Here is a 19,657-nt window from a genome sequence, read left to right as displayed (position 1 = left end):
GTGAATTCTCATCTAAGTGTCTCAGAAACCCAGCCCAAACCCACTGAAGGACTTAAGCGGAGAACGGGCATGTGTTGTATCTGTTGGTATTAGTTGAACTGAGCCTGACTGATTTTTTTCTTTTGTGTGTGTGTTTCAGGGTGCTTCCGACCGGATTTTCCTGTTTTGCTTATCTTCTTTTTTTTAAAATAGATTTTATTTTTTAGAGCAGTTTTAGGTTCACCACAGAATTGAGCAGCAACTGTAGAGTTCTTATATACCCCCTGCCCCGACACATGCATAGTCTCCCCATGTCAGCATCCTCCACCAGGGTGGCACATTTGTTGTATTTGATGAGCATACATGGTTGACACGTCATTATCACTCAAAGCCTATGGTTTATATTAGGATTCACTCTTGGTGTTTTATGTTCTGTGGGCTGGGATAATGGTATAATTACACGTATCCACCACTATAGTATCAGACACAATAGTTTCACTGCCCTAAGAATCCTCTGTGCTCTGCCTGTTTATCCTTGCCACCCCTCAGCTGGACGGTGGAAGGACTGAAATCAAGAAAATTAGTTAGGAAGGTAATTTCAGTAATAATGATAATAATCAAGGCAATGAACACTTACTCTGGGCTTATCCTGTGCCCCATATGGCAACCCAATGAGGGAGATATTTTATTATCCCCGTTTTACAGATAAGAAAACTGAGGCACAAAACTTAATGACAATGCTCAAGTTCACATAAATATTTAGTGGTAAAGCTGGAATTTGAAACCAGGCCAGTCAGTTGGACTCTAGGACATGTGCACTTACATGCCAGATTATATACTCCTGTGATACTGGTCTTGGGAAAAGATAATTTTGGTGTTGATTGGTGGAGTTGGTGAGAAGTATTCAGGTTCAGGGAAGATTTTAGATTTGTTGCTGAATCTGCTGTTTGGTGAGAGGGAACCAAAGGAATTACAGACTACTTGTGGATTTTTTGTTATGTAGTTAAGGGGGTGGTGTTCCTGACTTGTGCAGATGGATATGTTACAGATATTAAGGTTGAAAAGAGACATCAGGACATTTAGTTAGGCCTTGTTAAATTTGAGATGTCCATTGGACCTCCAAGCATGCAGACAAATAGGCAGTTGGATTCATAGGTCTACAGGATCCATAGGTCTGGAGGGAGATCAGACTGGAGATGTAAATAGGAGTAGGAGTCATCGGATGTCAGGGAATTTAGGCCACAGGAGATGATCAAATTATCTAGGGAGAGGCTGTTGACAGAAAAGATTATAAGGACGGAAGTGAGTCTTGAATTTAGAGGAGAGAATGAGACTAGGATTTAGCAAATTTGTGGAACAGAAGAAACCAGAGGAAAACTTCCCAGAGTTTAAAAAGAACACAGCATGTTCAGAATGAAAAGTTTCAGGTAGTGCTAAGTACAGTGAGTGTGCAAAGAGACACCTAAAGAAGTAATTGTGACATTTTAGAACACCAAGATATGGAGAACATCCCAAAAAGTGGGTTATGGAGAAGTTAAAACAAAAGTTGCCTACAAAGGAGTGAGATTAGATTCCTTACCAACAGCATTGTATGCTAAGATAATAGCCAGTAAATCATAGGTGATGGTAGAATGAATGTTTTCAGACTGAGATTCTCTTTTGTAGAGAGTTCCTTGAGGATATGCTCGGGCGGGGGGGGGTGGGGGTGGGAGAGCACATCAAGGAAAAAAAAAAAATACAGAAAGCAGGAAACAGAGTATCTAGACCAGAGTGCAGTGATGGGAAGTCTGTATGCCAGGCATAGAAAGCAATTAATCCGTATTATGGAAAGGAAGATTCCAAAAGGGTGGCCTTTGGCAAGGAAAGAAAGGAAGAATGAAGGGATAGATAATATGATTGTGAACCTAGAAATGTTTGAGAATGTGCTAAAGGAAAATGCTAAACTGAAAAACGGAAGATCCAGTTGAACTAATTCTAAGTAAATTCTACTGTAATTGGGAAGCACGACACTGGAAAAGGAAATGGAGCCCCAGCTTTTGATGCAGCTCATAATTGACATGACCACAGTGAATCAGGTATCACTTCTTGCTTTTCATCTTCTAGAATCACCCTGTAGACAAATCATGGGAAACTGTAGGAAGATTATAGAACAAATTGTAAACAGTATCAACTCTGCTTTTGTTAAAAGTGTAGATATGGTCGATGGAAATGGGAGATGGAAGGGAGGAGGGGAAGAGACAGAGGTGTGAGTTTTCCTGTCCTGTTGTCTTACAAAGTGGGGAGCCAAGATGTTGATAATGCATGGGCCAAGAAATAGTGGTTTAAGTAGTTGTGTTGTTATTGCAGAGATCTTCACAGGAGAAACTTATGTTGATAAATCTGCATATATAGAGAGAGATTCAGGGAGGTAGGGAGTGAGGTAAGTGACCAGAATCCTCATCTACCACAGCAGGAGGCCAACAGCCAAGAATAGTGGTATAAATGTGCTAATTAAGTGTTTGAAGGTGAGCCCCAGAAAAATGAAAAGGAAGCAGTTTAAAGTGTTTGCCTCTGGAGATTAAGACTCCATGGATGGGGAAGCATGGAGAAGAAAATTGTTGGCTTTGTTTTTTTATAAGCCCTTCTGTTCTTTTTGCTTCCTAAATCATATGCATTTATGAGTTTGAATAAAAATGAAGAAAATGAAGTGAAAAATTATAAAATGGAAATTGTTTTAAAATAAGGACATTAATTAGGAAGATACTGAAAAGACAATTTACAACAAAACACATGCACACAAGAAGCCTGGGGTATGTATTTAAAAATACTACAGTTGGAGACCCAGACCTGGACAAATGCTTTGAACTGAAATCCTGTAAGACTCATTTACAAAAAAGAAGACAATTGTAAGAAAAACATGGTTTTTGAAAATGAAATGAGGATGGAAATACGGCAAAGTTGTAGACCAGACATTAGGCATGTCGGCAGACTCCTCTCCACCCCATTTCTACTATCAAAATTTATAAAGCCTTTTGAAATAAGTTCAGAACCAATAGTGGAAAATAATTAAAACATGAAAGACAAGAAAGCACCAAAGAATTCGTGGAGTTAACTGAAGATCGTGGATTAAAAAAGCAGATAACGCAGTAGGTAAAGTACTGCTTAGGTAGGTCTTTATTAAGGGAGCGATTTAAAAAATTCTCACTCTTTAGTTGTCCTTTGAAGCAGCGAGATGAAAAGGAATGGATCAAATAGCAGCAAACAAGGAGGGGATATTCAGATTAAGGATGGAAATATTTGGCACAAGTGCCACCAGTCTCTCCTCCTGTGTCCATATGGAGGCTGCTTCAGACTCACTCTACACTTCCAGGACAGCCACTGAACTTGGTAGACGAGAGGAAGGTTAGGATCTAGGTAAACCTAACTGAAAAAAAAAGGTATAATTAAATCATCTAGCTCCTACTGAATTTATTTAAAAAATTGAGCCCAAACTTAACACATTTAAGAGAAAGAACATTTATTATTTCTTTGGCACACACAAGAAATATCTTCTAAAGGAGGCAAGGAGTGCTCCGAGTGTTAGTGGAACTGCTGACACATTAGCCAGAAGGTTATCCAGTGACCTCTCCTTGACCTTCACCTGAGCTTACTAGACCATGATAGTGGCTGAGGTCAAGTGCAACTTGAGATGGACATAAAAAGCATGAGTAATTCATTATACAGAATAAATAAATTGAGGTTAAAAGATGCTAAGTGTCAAAGTAATAGAAACTCTGACCCTAGATCTCAGGTGCCTGGTGCCCTGGTCTAGAGCCCTCGCACTAAATTACTGTTGAAGTTACACATCACATAAAGTAAATTTAAGATCTTAACACAAGATGTATGAGATTTAAGGAACTAGTTGTGAAAATTGAAAATATTGACATTGGGCACTGTTCTCTTCACATATGTCTTGGTCCCTAAAGAACTGGTGGCCTTCATATTACTTCATATGGCAGCTACTACAGAATTAGAATATGTGGCAGAGACTGCTAGGTGTCCACTGATGTTATGATGAACCTGTGCCCTGGTTTCCGTGGAAAAGTCCTGGTTCTTACTGTTGTCTCAGCATCATTAGTGATAGCATCCTGTGTCTTTCTTAACCATATCCTGTGTTAGGAGATAACTCTCCATGAGTCTCTTTCATTTCTGTACATCCTGTGATACCTGGACTATATTTTTAATGATGTTTCTATAGTGAACAATCTTGGGAGACAGAGAATGTGACCCTCTCCAGAGCAAAAGGCAAGCGTGTTACTGCCATTATAAATGACTTGGGTTCCCTAAATTCAAAATTCTACTCCCATAATGTGACCAGCTATGTGTGCTTGAATCATCCAGACCCATCACGTTACCCCTGTGGGACTTGGGAGGTCAAGGTAACCTGATGGAAATACTGTTATGCACATGCTACTTGCACTGCTATGAGTGATGAACCGTTGTTCCCGACCCAAAAGACCCATTTCTTTTTCCAGCATCTATGAGTCTGCGCCAGGTAAACTGATCATCTTGCAAATGGCAATAAAGTCTCAGATTCTTCAGAGTTCTTAGCATTCTAGTCAGTACGGAAACATGTATGATCTACTAAACTAACAGAAGAGCACCTGAGTTTCATTCGGCTGGGCACCCTGGTAGAGACCCCATCTCCCATCTTTGTTTTCATGGCCATGTGATTAAGTTCTGGCCAGTGTGATGTGAGCCAAAGACTTACTTCCAGATCATGATCATAAGAGGAATGGATATGTCCCTCCTTTTGCCTTTGCTGCTTCCGTCTGGCTGGGATACAGACCTAAGGCTGGCAGCCTGAGAAGACAGCTTAGGCTCAGGATAGAAGTCATCTGGTGAGCATGGCAGGACCATCCCACTAACCTTAGACTGGCTGTCTCTAAACTGTAAGGGAGATAGAAATTTTTATCTGACTTAAATCAATGTACCTTGAACTCCCTTTAATGGTAGCTTCAATGTACTCTTAGAAATGTAGAAGCAAAAACTTAAAGATCCCTCTTATATTATTTTAAGTAAATGAAGAAATTGAGACCTACAATCAATCAATGACTTGTTCATAATTAAAGTCAGTAAAACTAAAAGTCCTCATTGAGTCCCTTCCTCCCTGTTCTCCAAGTTGCCCGTATTTAGTATTTCCGGTGATGTTGAATATACAAGCACAAGGTGTCCACAGAAGTAGGCGAATAAGGAAATCTTTACAGTAAGCGAAGGTAAGTGGATGATACCGTGGTATCAGTTATCCAGGTGCAGATGAAGAAATGCAGATAGAAACATAATTTGAGCTTTGCGAGCCGACAATCAAGGTAAGCCTGAGAAATTGCAAGGGTAAAACGTACCCGGTGGAGGATAAATGATTTATACTAAAGTGACGTGGCCGGCAGTTTCTTTCAATTTCTGTTGTTATGTCCCCAGTGTCCAATTCACTGCCTTCTTGGAATGGCTTCATTAAACAGGTGAAATTTGAAGAGGGATCTGAGAGAGTTGGAATAGTTCTCATGACGAGTGGGTGAGGGAAAACTGGCTAGGCACTGACTTCATAAATCAAGCAGTATCTGTATGTAAGACACTTCATGAAATGCTTGTGGGTGGGGTAGAGAATACGGTGATTTTAAAGGCAAAATTTATAACCGAAAAGAAAATGTAGTTTTGTAGAGCTTACATTACCAAAACTGGAAATAGCAGTCCAGTTTTGTGGGGAGGAAGGAAATAGGTCATTTCATAATCATAATAGATTATGGGGCTTGAAGTGTGCCTCAAAAAACCAAAATGTTGTGAAGTCGAGGTCTTGTTAATAGTTGAAGAATTTCCAATTAGTTGTTCATTTAACCAGAATGTCTTAATAAGAAGTGTTTTGTTATTATTGTTATTTTTTTAACTTTTTGGTGAGCTTAGTAAAAACTCTTTCCTTAATCTTATCTCCTTGGAATCTCATGGTTTTATGGATTGGCACAGAAGTGCTCATAGGGTGTGAAAGTATCTGAAGATGAAATGGAAAAACTCTGATAACAGAACATTGGATTGGGATGGACATTATTCAGAATTCTTAGGTACCATGTATAATACTGAAGTAGAAAATATTATTGGAGACTGAGATTCATCAGATAAGTTCTCTTGGAGCAAACAAGGAGTTAGGCAAGTATTTGAAGGAATTGAGAATCAGTGAGGCACAAAAGAAGCCCTTGGGCTAGGCTCTTGAAGTTTTTTGCACCTCTGCTATTACGCATTTTGAAAAATTAATTGGGGTAAAATACATAAAACAAAATTTACTGTCTTAACCATACTTTAGCTTGCAATTCAGTAAGTTGTGTTAAGTAAATTCACATTGTTGTACAATCTCCAGAATATTTTCATTTTGCAAACCTGAAATTCTACATCTTTTGAACAGTAACTCCCCACCATCTCCTGGCAACAACCATTCTACTTTGTTTCGATAAATTTGAGTACTCTAGATACCTCATATACAGGGAATCATAACACATTTATACCTTTTTGTGACTAATTTATCTCACTTAGCAAAATGTCCTCACCATTCATCCATGTCACAGAATGTGTCAGAATTTGTTTTCCTTTTTAAGGCTGAACAGTATTCCATTATATGTATACACCATATTTGTTTATCCTTTATCCACTGATAGACACTTAGGTTGCTTCTCCCTCTTGATTGTAATAAACAATACTGCTCTGAATATGGGTATACAGATATCTCTTCAGGACACTGCTATCCATTCTTTTGAATGTAAATCCACGAGTAGAATTGCTAGATCACATGTTAGTTCTATGTTTTCTTTTTTCTTTTTTTTTTTTTTTTGAGAAGTTGCTATGTTGTTTTCCATAGCAGCTATACCGTTTTCCATCCTCACCAGCAGTACACAAGGGTTCCAGTTTCTCCATGTCCTTGTCAACACTTGTTGTATTTTTTCTTGATAGTAGCCATCCTCATGGGTATGAAGTGGTATTTCACTGTAATTTTGATTTGCGTTTCCCTATGAGTAGTGATGTTGAGCATCTTTTTATGTGCTTATTGGCCATTTGCATATCTTCTTTGGAGAAATGTCCAAGCCTTTTGTCCATTTTTTTAAACTGTATAAACTATTTATTAACAGACAATGCCCACAAATGTCTTTCTTCTTGGACATACCCATGGTGGCCTGTGGTCTTGGTATGCTGACCTCGGATACGAAGTCCCCAGAAGTGGCACAGCCCTCTGTGGGCTAGAATCTTCTTCAGTCATTCCAGGTCTTCTTGGAACTTGTGGTCCAGACCATTGACCAGAACCTGGCTGTATATTTCATCTTTCACATCCTTCTCTCTTTAAGAACCAGCCTGGGATCTTGTACTGGCGTGGTCTCTGCATTATGTTGACCACATGTTCTACCTCATCCTCAGTGAGCTCTCCTGCCCTCTTGGTGAGGTCAGTGTCTGCTTTCCCCAGCACCACATAAGCATATCTTTGCTCCATACCCTTAATTGCAGTGATAGTGAAGGCAGTTTTCCGCCACGCATAGATGCTGGTGTTGAGTTCTTGCAAAACGTGCTGGAGCTTCTCAGGGATTACTAGAGACATAATGGCTGCAGTGGCCCCTTTGTCCATTTTAAAAAATTGGGGTATTTATTTTTTGTTGTTGAGTTTTAAGAGTTTTTTCCTGTATCTGGATACTAACCACTCATCATATATACGATTACAAATACTGTTTCCCATTCTGTAGGTTGTCTTTTCACTTTGGTGATTGTGTTCTTTGATGCATAGAAGATTTTAATTTTGATGTAGTTCAGTTTAGCTATTTTTACTTTTGTTGCCTTTGCTTTTAGTGTTATATCAAAGAAATTATTGCCAAGTCCATTGTAATGAAGTTTTTCCCCATGTTTTCTTTAAAGGGTTTTTTCATTGAGGTCTTACATGTACGTCTTTGATCCATTTTGAGTTAATTTTTCATATGGTGTAAGATAAGGCTTCAGCTTTATTCTTTTGCATGTGGATATCAGGTTTTCTTAGCACCATTTGTTGAAGAGACTACCCTTTTCCCATTGAGCGGTTTTGGCATCCTTGTCAAAAGTAATTTTACTACATATTTAAACATTTATTTCTGGCCTCTCCATTTGATTCCACTGGTCTGTATGTCTTTCTTCATGCAGTAATGTACTATTTTGATTACTGTAGCTTTGTAATAAGTTTTGAAATCAGGAAACATGAATCATTAACTTAATTCTTTTTCAAGATTGCTTTGGCTATTTAGGAGTCTTTTGAAATTCCATATTAATTTCAGAATGGATTTTTCTATTTAAGCAAAAAATGCCATTGAAATTTTGATAGGGATTGCATTAAATCTAGATCATTGTGGTTAGTATTGACATCTTAAAATTATTAAATATTCTAATCTGTGAACACAGGATGTCTTTCCACTATTGTTTTCAATTTCTTCCAACAGCGTTTTGCAGTTTCAGTGTATGTCTTTGACCCTGGCTAAGTTTATTCCCAAGTGTTTTGTTTTTTAAATGGAATTTTTAAAATTTCCTTTTCAGATTGTTCAGTGTTACTGTATTTTCATTTTGTATCCTGCAATTGCAGAATTTATTTCTAAGTTTTTTTTTTTAATGCAGTCTTTAGGGTTTTCTGTATATAAGATCATGTTTCTGCAGCCAGAGACATTTTTCATCTTTCTTTCCAATTTGGATGTCTTTTGTTAACTTTCCTTGTCTACTTACCCTGGCAAGACTTCCAGTACTGTGTTGTATAGAAATGGCAAAAACAGGTGTCGCGGTCTTGTTCTGGTCGTAGAGGAAAAGCTTTGTCTTTCACCGTTGAGCATGATGGTAGCTGTGGCTACAACTCGTTCTTCCATGGGGCTTATGTGAAAAGAGAGTCAGCTCTGATTTAAAATAGTCCTGTGTCTTGATGCAGTTATGAGTAATATTGTGATTTGCCAGGTAAAAATTCTTATCTTCTTTGATTTAACCTGATCACTTAACTGTTAAAGAAAGACCCTGAAGGTAGGTATGACCATGTGACAGTGACAGTGATGACATTGAGAAGTGGCCAGTCTCAACTCTTGGGACAGCCCTATTTCAATGACTCTTGAATGCTATTCAGTTCTAAGAGTTTGTTGCAATTGTAATTGAATTTTGTTGTAAGCAACTCTTACATGAGGTCAATCAGACTCAGCTCTCCCTCTTACCTCCTGCAATGAATTCTCTTTTCTCTTTTGATACAAATACCCTGATGCTTACTCTGTTACTATCTCCTCTTCAAAGACTTTCCTGACTCAGAATTCCAATGAGCATACTTTCTAGAGCTAAACTTGTGCTGAATCTCAAGGGTTCTCAACTGCACAGGCGACACTGTTTGTAGTTTCAAGAAACATATCTCTCATGTGACTGTGCGCCTATTTTTCAAATAAAGTGCTTTTGTAATGAGTAAAATATAAATTCACTTACTAAAGGTCTTCTGAAGTCAAAACGGGGTATCATATTTTAGTTGGAACTTATATTAGGTGGATTAGAAATCTGAATTAAGCACAAAAAAGTCAAGAGAACAACATATCAAATTAATCTGAACTGATAATTCCACATTACATTTCATTCTTGAGTAATGGTTTTGATCACATGTTGGCAAGAGTATTTTCTTAATACTCAAGCATATATATATATAAAAAAATATATATAGTGGAAGTTACCAGCTGCCTCAGTGAACATGCTGTCCAAGTGACCCTATGTTTTACCACACATAGCACACATTAAGTTGCACAAGATGCAGAGAGTTACAGGGATGGCTAGTGATGATAATTGCACAATCATGTGACTGTTTTTAATACCAGTGAGCTGTGCACTTAAAGATGATTAAGGTGGGAATTTTTTTGTTACGTGCATTTTACCACCATTTAAAAACAGTGAAGAACAAAACCAAAAACAAACACATGCTGACTCAGACCCTCTGTCTAACCTCCCTTCTGGCCAGCACTGTCAGTAAAGGCCCAGAGAGTTTGATTTTCAAAACATAAAAAAATAAGAAATGTCGTTTGTCTTTTTAGGGTAAAATGCAAAATGCTCACATACACACACGTGGGTAGTTACACATTGCTTAAGGCAAGTCAGGATGTTACAAGAAGTGCATACAGAAAATACTCTTCAATAAGGAGTATTTGAAAGAAAAATAGGCCGTTCTCATGCCCTGGGCTGCTTTTGGTAAGGACACAAGGAACAGCTGCAACAAGTGGCCTGTGTTTAGCACCCGTTGCTTAGCCCCAGGGACCTCTGCCCCGGGCTGGTTTGTGTTAAGGAAGTTTTTCCGCTGGATACAGATTTAGGAAAATGACGGGAACGTTCTGGGCAGCTGCTTCTAACAAGTGGGCCCATCTCTAGGCCACAATTGGAGAACTTTCTTCTCCTTCAGAGGGAAAAATACCAGCCGGGGAGATTTCTCTTCGATAGATTTCAAACTTATTACGAATTGGGGGCATAAAGCAAGGCGGTGTGTCATGTTGCTTATTGGAGGAGCAGAGCTGGAAGGTGGAGACTTACTAGTTAAGGGTCATAGCACCAAGGGCTCGAAGGGTTTTGGATTTTTAAGAGACCCGAATTTCTTTGCCCCCAAACATACCCTCTGTGCTTCACTGTCTGTAGTCAAATAGATGAGCAGCGTGCTGTGGAAGGCACACGGTTTCCTGTCCGTCTGTGCTGGGCCACCAGTCATCGCCCGCAAGTGTGTCACCCTCAAAGATACACAAGCGCTTGGTCTGAGAGAGGCTGCGACCACACGTAGCATGTGGTTATTTGAATAAGAGCAGAGTGATACAATTGTAATTGGGAAAAGGGGCCAAGGAATCAACTTTATGGATTCCAGAGGTAGAAGGCTGAAGAGAACTCTCTGGGATTCCCAAATAATTTTAACCAGCAGCACAATTGAATGTATTGAGCTGTCAGAATTGCCTGTGTATTACCCAGCCCTTTTTATGGTACTGGCATTCTTTCTGCCATTAATGAGACTGTGTGTATTTTGATATTACATGGCTTAAGTTTCTGCATTTTCCAGGAGGTTTTAAAGGGTGTTGTATTCTTCCAAAACGTTGGAGAGGGATGGCCCCAAGGAGCTGTAAATGAACTGATATAATTGAAGTCTGTTAATTTACAGGAAAATCAGGGATCAGTGGAAATGGCACATTGGGGTTTTAATAGTATGGCTTTGAATAAAGGCAACTTAAGTTCCTTGGGCTGTACAAGTTGCCTTGAGTAATCTACAGAGTGATCATATTCGTTCTTGTTCCTTCTCATACTCATTCCTGCTCTTGCACAACCCCAAGGTCATGACTGTCTCTGGGGTACAGGAGTCCCTAGGAATCATGCATTCTAGTTTAGGGGAACACTTTCTGTCTTCATGGGGTCTAGAAAAAAAAAACAGGATCAAGTGGACAGTCCTTTTTTTCTTGTATAGTTAGCCTGCTCTGAACCAGCTTATGGGATTGGAACCGAAGGGTTAAGATGCCCTCAGAAAGGATGCATAAGAATATTGTAACTTACAATTTGTTACAATGCAACAGCTTACAATTAATACATTTGGGGGTTGAAATTTCAGCTGATCTGGACTTTGTATTGTTTCATGAAAATGAAGCCTCTTCAGGACTGGGGCTTTCCTAAGAGGGTCCTTCTTGGATGCTTCCTCCACTGGTTAATTAATGCTTCTCTAGAAACATCGGTTTTTCCTCTGATGCACTCTTCTCTTCGAGTCACTCAAAAGCCATTTCTGTCTCTAAAAGTCCACCTGTACACAGGTAGAGTTTCTAGGTTCCTCTCTGAATCCTCCTGTCAAGTGCAGCCCTGGATTTTGGTTAGATAAACCCCAGGCTCAGTTCAGAACACCGTCAAAGGCTCTGGGTGGGGGCCGGGGGCCAGTCCAGGAGAGATGGCACAGATAGGTGCTCACGTTTTTTTCACATCTTCCCAACATTTGTTGAGGGTAGGGGAGGATGCTGCTGTTTATCTTTCTAGGGAACCTGACAAATAACCATGTCGCTCGAGAAATTAATTTTTCTCGAAAGCTCTGCAGCCTACTCGCATCTTGTTGAGAGAACTTTTCTCCAGTGAGCAGGGCTGTGATTCTATCTTATAGCACAAAATATTTTCATTGTTTGCAATAAGGACAGTTGGTTTGTTTCTGTTCCAGCTGAGATCTGGTGGCACCAGAAAAAAATTACTGTCAGTTACTAGGTTTTCATTTTGTTTCTCAAGGCATGACTCCAACTCCTATTAGCTTCTTTGGATTCTGAGTCTTTCTCTGGTGGGGGTTTTGTCTGTAGCATCTGCTGCATGGATCTTCTCTTAACAATCAGACTGTCCGCCAAATCCCACTGTGTTCTTCCTCTGTTGGAGGCAGTCTGTTAAAAGTTCTCTTTAAGAGATGTAATGTGATTCCGAAGTGTTAGAGAACCTCTGAGGCAGTATCTTGTTCCCCCAGCCCCGGCTGGAGGGGACTCTAGCCTTCCGAATGTTAAGTGGGAAGCCTGGATAAAAGGCTTAGGTGGTCTCTTTTCCAGGGGGGTGAGAGCCTGCCCGTCAGGGGCCATACTGGCAGCTGTGACACTGCAGTGTTCCCCCTGCTTGTGCTTCTGTGATTTGACAGTAAGCTTATGAGTCTCCCAGTGACTTTTCTGCCGAAAGCCAGGCTAAGCTATGGGTGACAAGAGACTCATCCCGCCAGGCAGCCGGGGCCTGGAACCCCAGCGGGGGTCGGCTCTCTCTCACCCTCATTTTCTTCCAACCCCTCCTCTGGCAGCACTCAGGAGTCAGTTGGGAGCCCCAGGCGCACCTGCCCACCTCAACAGTCTTATACCTGGCTCTTGCATTAGGCAAGATGAGGACGTGAGGATATTTCCTCCCAGTGTTGGCTGCGTTCCAGGCCTGAATGCTCCACACATTCCCAGATATGTGACCTTTGTCTCCTCATGTGTTTGTGACTTACGTTGGTTAACCCTGTAGAGGAGAGAGTGGCTAAAGATGGGAGAATTTCACTCCTGTGTGCTTTTCCCTCACCTCAAGGGTAGTCAGAGGGGCTTCAGGGAAGCCACGTGCAGAGCTTTTGTGCATCCTCTGCATTGGAGGCATGAGAGGCTATGGTTTGACTCTGTGTAAGAAATCAAAAGGGCAGAGCGGGCTGTGGCCACAGTGTAGAATCTGAGCTTCGGGACCCGACTGCCTTCCCTGCAGTCATGGACTGTAGGTGTTTTTTTCCCAGGGACTGGTGGTGGTTGGGGAGAGCCAGCTTGCCAGGGGTCCAGAATCATCTTGCAAGGACTCTTCCAAGAGGGCTTCTTGGAGGGAAATGGAACCCCCAGAAGAGGAACCTGTGAAGGGGAGAACCACAGAGAACCAGGGTCCTAACAGTGGTAAACAGGGCCAGTGGGGATTGTGTCACTGAGACAGGAGTGGCAGGTGACAGACCACGGCAGTGAGGGTTCTGCAGAAACACGCAGTGGTGCCCATGCGAGAGGCAGCTTTAAAGCCGTAGCCAGGCAGATACAACTCGACTCCAGTTAAGAAAGACATTTCTGTACTCCTGTCCCTTCACCCCCTTCTTCTCATTGCTGTTACAGAGGAATTTTCAGATACTTCCCTTAGCAAGAGCTCCAGAAGCATTTCTGTTGCTTCCTGCTGGCAGGAGTCTTGAGTTGAACCTGGAATCACATTTGGAATGTTGATATGAGATTGCAGCAGATTTTTTATTCAACTCTCACTGTTTTAGGGACGAAACCAAAGGGCAACATGTAGTTATCAGAATGTATGCATGTATGTTGTAAAACTTGCCCAGGCTCTCCTGCAGGAGGAGGGAAAGAACAAAGCCTACACGTTGGGTTTGAGAGGGTCAGGAGGAAAAAGAATAAAGGAGTTTCTAATGTATTAATCATGTGAGTTATGATGTAAGTCAAAATTGTGAGCTTGCTGTTCAGTCACAGGTTCAAGATCAGTCACCTAGCTCTGCCCTCCCCACGCTCTCAGACGTTGCCTTAGTCTAAACTTCCAACTGCAAAGACAGATTGCCACAGCCCTCCCCCTCCGCCCCATGCTCTTCCTTATTGCAGGTAAATACCCAAAAGGGAGAATTTTGACATCATACCTACGAAGTTATAGGAACTAACGTTACTGTCATCTGGGGGGACGGCGGTGCCAACATGTTCCTGTTTAAAGCTTGACTGCTTCTTCTGTCCCCACCTTCAAGCTTTTAATTCTGGTCACTGCCTGTTCTTTCAAGACCTGACCTTGCTGGACCTAGTCAACTGATCCCTCACTCCAGGTCCTGTTACTCATGGTAGCAGATCTGAGAGCTAACCCCCTTTCATCCTGGACTCATAAGAATCACCCACACCCATTCCTCGTTGTAGAGAACCTTCTTTCCTTTCCAAGCCAGTCGCTGTGACCCTTTGCTCTTCCTTGGACCACTGGTTGCTAGCACTTGCCGGATCATGTCGGGGGATCGCCCTCCTGCTTGGAGAAGATACTTCAGTGGCGTGCTTGAAACTATTGTCAGTGACTCTCCTGGCCCTAAAACTTGTTCCACCACGGGGGCAAGGGCCAGCTTTCTCTTAGGGATGAAGTAAACTTAGGTAGAAAATTAAGTCTAGTGACTATCCCAGGATTAATCTAAATTCAGCCTCACATTTCATACCTTCTTTACTTCTCAATGATGGTGGACTTTAAGACGAAACCTAAAGATGATCTGGAGGCTGAAAGTGAGGTTTAACTGTTTCATTGACAATAAAACAGCTACTCCTTTTTAAATAGCTAATATGCTCCAGACATTTTGTTAGTCCTTCATATATATCACCTTTCAGTTACCTGCAAAAGCAGGTTTTACGATGTGCTTTTTACAGATGAGGAAACTGTAAATCCTCAGAAGGCAGATTTCCAAACCCATGCTGTCACCCTCACCTGGCCCCACTGTATGCCACTTGCTTCCGGGGAGCTGTGCAGTGTTATATAGTTTTTTTCCTATTGAAAGTGAGCTGGTGTTGTTTGAAGAGTGGCTCTCAATCAGGGATAATTTTTGTCCCCCAGGGGCACTTGGCAATGTCTAGAGACAGTTTTGGTTTCCATGACAATTCCATCTAGTGCGTAGAGGTGAGCCCACGGTGCCCAGGACAGCCCCTCCCCCGCAGCAGGACGTTAGCCAGCCCCAGCTGTCAGTGGTACCACGGTGAAGCACCTCTGGTTTAAAACAATTTTCAAAAGCAGTTTATATGACTAAATGAAACAATGGAACGTGCAGTTCTAGCTAAATGTTACTAGATCGATGAGTGACTGGGATAGAATTTTATAAGAGAAAATATAAAATTAATCTTACTTCATGATGCTCCAAGTCCCCAGATTTAATGTTTCATTTTATAATGTCGGTAAACGTGGGCTGCCTGAGCAGGGAAGGTCCTCCAGGAGCCCTTCCTGCCTGGACAGGATCTAGGTGAGAATGGTCGTGTTAGGTGGACTCTGATGATTTCTGGCTTATACTGAATGCTGGTGAGTTAAAGAATCCATCATGAGGAACCTCGCAGATTGCAAAGCAGAATAAATGAATGCTTTACCAGGTGAAATGTCGTTAGGGCCTCCCGCATTATTTTCCAGAGTTTTCACCTCCTTGCCTTTCTTAATGCCTGTTAAAAAATCCCAAACAAACTTAGAGTTCTGAAAAGCCAGGTGAGTGTCCTATTTCATTTATTTTCATAATAGGAAAGTCATGCAAGTTTGCTCACTGGAACAAATTACCCATTTATTGAATCAGGAAAGTACAATATTACTTACAAACTGTTCTCTGCTGGTTCTCACGGCAGAGGAAAGATTGTTCTGGCATAATGTAATGGCGTCCAAAATGTTACAGCATTAATTCAAGTAACCCGACAGTAAGAAAGAAATAGCAGGCCCTGAACAGCAGTAATGTTCTGCTCCCAGAGCTGATTAGCTATTTAAAATATGAAACAGCAGAGAGATTGAGAGACCAGAATGTGAAAGCAACTTCCAATTAATGATTTAGGAAAAGAGCTTGGGAAGAGAGAGGCAAGTCACCTGTTGACCAGCTTAACTCTTGACTTTGAAAATGAATTGGAAGTGGCAAGAAACACATCTCCTTTTAATGTCATGGAGTCAAGTGTGATTCTTAATGATGCTGTCTGGACTGCGTTCGTATTGTTGATACTGCCCTGAGAAGTACAAATGAATGCAAACATCTGTGCATACCCCGTGCATTTGTGCACAACATGTTCATGCTGTAAAGCTCCCCATAAAACAAAGCAGCCCTGAATATTACTCAGACTTATTTTATCATGCTGCCTGGACTTGAAAATGGAGAGAGAGGGTTATTATGTACTCATAAATTCAGGCCAATTAGGCAGAGAAACATTCCAAGCATAATGCCACATGTTCCCGCATCCTTTCACCTCCTTCAGGTGCTATTCTGTGGGAAAGGAAAGCCTCAGTAGACCCTTACACACAACTTGTTTTCCTGGCGAGGAGAGAACTCACATCTGTAGGGCTGGGGCTGGTGTAAATCCACTCTTTCATAGGAGATGATGCCTGCTAGCTCCTAGGCTAGCTGGGTTTCAGAGGGATGGAAAGTAATGTAATCTTAGCTTGGGGAGAAGTATTACGGAGACTGAATTAAAGGATGAGCATTTGGTGAGGGGCAGATTATCCAAAGGTGGAAAATAATATACTTTAGAGATAGTAAATGTGAATATCCCTAGATATTTTAAGCTCTATCTCTGAAGCTTTAAAAAGTTTTAAACTTATTTTAGGAAATGTCAATGCACAAGGAAGTTAGTAAACATTAGTTCATCACTATTGAACTATTTAGGGTGGAACTCAATTTATTGAATACCTATTATATACCAAGTATTACGTAAGGTACTGAGGACCTAAGACACAGTATTGATTTCATGGGACTTCAGTTTAACAGGTGTGGGAAAGACCAAACAGTCATAATAAATATCTCAATGCAAGATGATAAATACAACTAATTAAATCTAGGAAGGTGATGGAGATCAGAGTGGTATTTAGATAGGGGGTGATTCAGAGTGGGTCTTGAAGGAGAGGCACCCCTCAGGCATAACTCTTAGCTCTTCCATGCAGGGAACTAGATGGGTAGAGGGGCTGGAAGCCCAGATGTTGGCGGTGCTAGAAAAGAATCCAGTTTTAAAGGGAAGTTGAAGAGTTGAGTCTTAAAGAAATTGAATTTTAGGTTTCTGATTATTCAGGTAGAAATTTCTAACAGTCAGGAAGAAATGTGGGTTTGGCTATTAGGAGAGAGTTCTGAGTTGGAGAAATAGATTCAGGGTACTTTTAGGTTAAGTAAGGCCACCATATCTTGCTGCCTTTTGTTGGGCACAGGAACGGCTGCTGGTTTTATGTCATTTCCCTACCCGTGTAAGCATTTTGAAAAGTGCATGTCAAATGCATAGAAAATACATACATATATATATATGTATATATATATATATATAATATATATATATATATATACACATAAAAGTATAGTCAGTTAACAGCAGTTACAATGTGTCAGTTTCTGGTGTACAGCATAATGTCCCAGTCATGCATATATATATCTATATACACATATATTTGTTTTCATGTTCTTTTTTATTAAAGGTTATTACAAGATATTGAATATAGTTCCCTGTGCTACACAGAAGAAATTTGTTTTTTATTTATTTTTATATATAGTGGTTAACATTTGCAAATCTCAAACTCCCAAATTTATCCCTTCTCCCAGTAACCGTAAGATTGTTTACTATGTGTGTGAGTCTGTTTTGTAGATGACTTCATTAGTGCCCTCTTTTTTTCTTTTCTTTTCTTTTCTTTTTTTTTTTTTTAAAGATTCCACATATGAGTGATAGCATGTGGTATTTTTCTTTCTCTTCCTGGCTTACTTCATTTAGAATGACATTAGTGACCATAGGTATTTTTTTAAGTTAACAATCAATTGATGAACAAGTGAACTGTATGATATGTGAATATATCTCAATTAAGCTGTTATAAAAATAAAAAAAAAAAAAACCACACTGATGCAGTTTTCCTCTTTCCAAGTATTTCCCACAAGAAGAAAGGAAAGTAGGAAGGAAAGAGAACAATCTCCCAAATTGAATTCATGGAGTGAGTGAACTGAAAGCATATGATTTAATAAGAGATCGTGCAATTGGATTTGGTGAGAGAACATTTAGTTCAGTCTCCTACTTTTGCTGATGAGGTGTTTAGACCAGAAGAGTGAAAATGTGTATTTAGAGTCACACACTCAGTTACTTCCAACACTCAAGCCTTCTTTCTCATTTTTCTTTTTTTGTTTGATTTTGTTTGGTTTGTTGTTGTTTAAACCTATTTTCAGTAAAAGCAACACAGAAGAAAGGAGAGACCTTTGAGAAAGAAGAGACACTGGATGAGATGTAAGGAACGGGTAGGCTTGGCCCAGACCGTGGATCATACATTCAGCGGGGCTGATTTTCTCTGTTTCTATTTTTAATGAAACCCTTGAGTTCTGGCAGCAAGTGTTAGCAAGTCCACTTAGTATTTGTCAAAAAAAAAAACAAAACAAAACCCACTTAAGGTACTTAACTAATTAAACATTCTTGTCTTTCTGCATTTGACATTTTCATCAACTAGAAACTTTCCAGGCTAAATTACTGAGTTTGAAATAAAATTTTACATAATTAAACATTTAAAAATGAATACTTCTGCATTTCAAATAGAGGACCAGCCCTAGGGAAAGCAGAGCTTCACCTTAAAGTGGACCAGTTAAGACTGAGAGCTTCAGGAGAACTTGCTTATCATGCCTAGAATGAAATAAAAAGTTTTAAGTGGCTGAATTGTCAAATGGAGGAGCCCGTGAGATTTCCATATGCCACAAAGAGTTTCACTGTTCACAAGGTAAATGTATGACCCTGTCTTCAAATTTGATTTCCTCTGTGTGCATCCACTGTGGCTGTATCCCTTACAGCAGTTTGTCCTCGGTCACGGGGAGGAACGTTAGTTCTAGGAAGGAGAGTGATAGACTACTGGTGGCTTTAAATACTAAAAGGATAGTCTCCCTTTTTTTTTTTTTTTAAATCCTTTCCCCCTTTTTACCAAAGTGCAAGCTTTTATTCCCATACGTGTATCATTTACTCTTTTAAAATCATTCCTTTTTCTTGGTATATGTTCAGGGAGATATGTGATTTCAGGATGGATGATTCTGGGTCTGTTCCTATTAGAAATATTTTTAACCACAGTGCTAAGAATAGGTGCTCAATAAAAACCCAATGAATTAACAAATCAACGAAAGAGATTCTTGGATGCTGCTTTGGTAAATAAATGTGCAGGTCAGTTGACATCCTCTTCTAGAATGTGTGTAATCTATACTGCCTGAAATAGATATTATGTGTCATTTGTTGGCCCACATGGCAATTTGGTGGGTGAATTGCTAAGGGGACAGCTGTGAGCAATTGCGTATTGAACTCCAAAGTGTGTCATACATGTTGTAAATCTGTGCCTTTGAAAGACCGGGCAGATCAGTTTCACTGTGCTACGCTGGGTGTGAAATGGTTAAAGAGTAATAAACTCCTGATCTTTATAGCTGGAAAAAATGATTAATAACATTACATAGGAAGTAAAATTTTGGTGTTTCTGTTTCCTGGAGGATTGCTTTTTAAGT

The 19,657-nt window shown here is 40.2% G+C and overlaps 1 long non-coding RNA gene and 1 pseudogene across 2 annotated transcripts in view; one reads left to right on the top strand and one right to left on the bottom strand.

Moving 5' to 3' along the window:
* The window catches only part of LOC105074000 (small ribosomal subunit protein uS13-like), a 47,845-nt pseudogene extending 40,278 nt beyond the window's left edge, over positions 1–7,567 (bottom strand).
* The window catches only part of LOC105073941 (uncharacterized), a 310,618-nt gene that overhangs the window by 130,906 nt on the left and 160,055 nt on the right, over positions 1–19,657 (top strand). The window lies entirely within an intron of this gene.

Source organism: Camelus bactrianus, chromosome 30, assembly GCF_048773025.1.
Source record: "Camelus bactrianus isolate YW-2024 breed Bactrian camel chromosome 30, ASM4877302v1, whole genome shotgun sequence".
Taxonomy (NCBI): domain Eukaryota; kingdom Metazoa; phylum Chordata; class Mammalia; order Artiodactyla; family Camelidae; genus Camelus; species Camelus bactrianus.
Note: the sequence above shows the minus strand (reverse complement) of the source record. Positions and strands in the feature narration are given on the sequence as shown.